Consider the following 3,508-nt stretch of genomic DNA (forward strand, 5'->3'; position numbering starts at 1 on the left):
GGGCCTTGTTGTTCTAGTGGCGTGTGGTTTTGGTCCTGATAAACCGCAGCCTCCTGCCAGAGAGAAGCAACTGAAATAGTTTGTGGCTGGGGGGCGAGGGATAAGCCATAATCTTCTCTGCAGGGGACAGAAACGTTATTTATTAATCTTTTTAAAAACTGATAATGTGAAAATTATTATTAATAGAGAAAGCGTTTTGTTGGCATTACATGGATCACAGCCTTTTTTGCAGTCCGACAACATGGCGTTACTGTTAGGAATCCAGTCTGTGTGGGTTGTGTTTTTGTGTTTTCCCCCTCCACCACCAGGTGGCGCCCTGTTCTCGTTGGTCCTCCCACACACCTGCGCCTGGTTGGCTCATTACTGAGGACTTCTTAAGCCGTGGACCGTCACTACTTTGACGCCAGAGTGTTTGCCAGTTTTGGGTACTCAAGGCAAGCTGAGTTTAGCCGAGTCTAACTGAGTCTTTGTTTCTCTGATTCTAACGTGATTTTTGTCTTTTGCCTTTCGGCAGGAAGTCATCCTGCATACTGAATGTTTGGCCTTCTCGCCCTGGAAGGATTGTTTGAGCTTCACACTGAGCAGGGGAGTAATCTCCACACTTCCCGTTCAAGTTCTCCAGGAAATCTAAGTTGCAGTCTGCTCCACTGCTCCTCAGGAATCAACCAAACCAAACCTGTCCACCCTCCAACGAGCCCCTCTATCTCTGGACAAACCCATACCGACTGGATTCTGGGAAGAAACCTTTCTCCGTAATCGTGAGTCCTGTTTATCTCTGTTTTTACAAGACGTCGTTCAAAGTTCCCACGGACCCTTAACTAACCTCTGTGAACTTTCCTTCTCAATTCCAGTTCCGGTTCACCAGCTCTCTGAGTTCCCCTGAATCCAACCCATTTGAACTCCTCAATAAACCCGTTAAACTTTTACTCTGGTTTTCTCTGAGTGGTTTTTCTGCATGAGGGTCAGATCTCTTAAATAAATCATGACAGTTCCCCGAACCGTGTTTGACAGGTGGTGGAGTGTTCTTCTATCTGAAAGCTTAACCATGACCATTTCAAACTGGTTATTGTGACCTAATGACCAAAAAAACATTACTCAGGATAACATTTGGTAGCTGCCATTTTTACCTGAGCTTGAAGGGGAGCATGGGGCTAATTCTTCCTCTCAATACACCAAAGATCCTGTACAGCATGGGTGTCAAACTGGTTTCAGAAAGGGCCGTGTGGATGCTAGTTTTCTTTCCAACCAAACAGTAGCACACCAGATTCCAGTCATCCCAAAGCAGATTAGAATTATTTCTTTAACCTAAACCTTACTAACCAACTTGAGGTGGATGTATGCAAACTCTACAATGCAAAAGGTACTAACTCACTCTAAACACAGAGGAATTTAAGCATCATCCTCTTTATAATTCGAAGTTTGTTTCACTTCAAATTATTCTTTCAGAATTGCATCCGCAGGGTCAGAAACTAGTGCTGGACAAGACAAAGTTGGTCACAGTTTTTACTGCATGGTTTAGTAAAGATGAATTAGTCACTCATGATCTTCAACATCGATATGTTTAAGGTTCTCACTCTCTGCATGGGCCTAAAGTTGTGTTCGAACTGAAAGGCCCCATCCTCATGCTTTTCATACAGAACTAGATGCTAGAGTTCCTTCAACTAGAAGTTGAGCCCAACTCCTGACTAAAAAACCTCGACAACATATTTCCCTCCACAAAGAAGCTGAAATTTAGCAGTCAGCAGGATTTCTTGACAGAGAGGCATGCTTCGCCACTCTAATGGTCTCCTGTGGCAGCTCAATTTAAACCACAGGATCTTCTCCTCTGCATTGCATGTAGAGGTTTATAGCTTGTCCAAGGTCTACACACATTTGGAGACCTGTATGTTTTGACAGTGCAGAAAGCTGAAAACTTCAACAACCCAGTATCCTCTGACCTTTCTCTTTGATTTTAAGTTGTCTACCGAATTCAAAAACAGGCCTAAATCAGAGGCGACCAGACTTTCGCTCAGTTTTCAAATGAACCCCTATCCAGGAGTCTTCGTCATTAAAGCTGTTTAAAGTTTAGGTGCTGATGATTTTAACCACCATGGAGGTCCATCCTCCCAAGCTCAAGTCAGATGCAAATTAAAGACCCAACCGTCGTTTTCCTGGGTCATGGAAGTCGTAATCTTTGGCCATTTGAATCACAATGAGGGCACTTTTGTAACCTTTTCGGTGTGACTTCCAGGACCGAAGTGTAGATTCTGAGAAGCTAAAACCACAATAATCCCCTTTTTGTTCAGTGGGGTGAAAGTCTGGTTGCTCCTACATTAACCCGATTTTGTGTTTGCCGTGACCGGCAGTGAAAATGCCATTTCTTAGCTGTTTCTCTGTTACTTTTACTGTTAATCTCTTTCACTGTGGAGTAGATGTTGATGTATGTCATTTTCAGTCAAAGGCTCCAAAGAAAGGCCAGGAGAGATAATGATAAAGTGGTTGTAGCTCACTCAGCCTCCCTCATGGAATGAACAGGAGGACGGCTGTTCTGAGAAGTTCCATCTGCCCAGTGGAAGATGTATTAACCTAACAGGAAATTTCCTTGGTGGGGTGGGGAGTGTGTGTTGGGAATAACCAATATTCACGTGTAAGAAAGTTCTTTATATGCAGGGGTGAAAAGCCACCCCAGTCAGAGCTTTTTCTGTCTACAGATGTCAAATAAAAATGTTCTTCCCTGCAAGAATTGCCTTAGTCTCACTTTTTTCCAACTCCACAACTTCTTCAGGAAACCTAAGATTGTTGATTGTTTCATGGCTGGATTTATTGCACCGGTAGAATCCTAAAACGGCGACGCTGGAATTCATTAGGCTCCTAAAAGCAACCTGTTGATTTATAAATGCTTGTAGAAACATCCTGCAGGCCTAAGTGCTGTTTTGTACCCACTTGCATTCCATAGAAGACAAAACACTATAGGGGAGTTGAGGTTTCTTGGAATAAAGTACATAAGCGTCCCTGTTTAAATTGAAAGTTTCAAACTTAATCTGTCTTGTTTTCTTTTTTTAAGAGCAAGGAGGTCATTGGTGTTATGAACAGTATAAATGTGCTTTCATAGCATGAGATTAATTAAACATCCATCCGTAATATGATTGTACATGAACCTCTAACCCCGACTGTGAGCCCAATAAGTGGAAACTAAATTAATTGATAACACCTTATTAATTTTAAATGACTAATTCCCTTGACTTCATCCACAGGCTTCTGACCCACATTAAAGTCGAACCAAGACATTACATAAACAGCATTACCTGATTAATGGTTTCTAATCACGTCAACGTTATAAAGAGATTAAGTCCATTGTTAAGTCGGCTGTGTTCTCTCTGTAGGTTATATAAAGCTGCAGCTCATCTGGGTTCATCATGTTGATTAAGACAACACTAAATATGGGAAACTGTTTACATAAAACAATGTTGTTTGGTCCTTATTATGTCAAGGTTTAAAATGAAGATAAATATGAGCCAAATGTGGTGAC

Source organism: Cyprinodon variegatus, unplaced genomic scaffold (assembly GCF_000732505.1).
Source record: "Cyprinodon variegatus isolate N-32 unplaced genomic scaffold, C_variegatus-1.0 Scaffold309, whole genome shotgun sequence".
Lineage (NCBI taxonomy): Eukaryota > Metazoa > Chordata > Actinopteri > Cyprinodontiformes > Cyprinodontidae > Cyprinodon > Cyprinodon variegatus.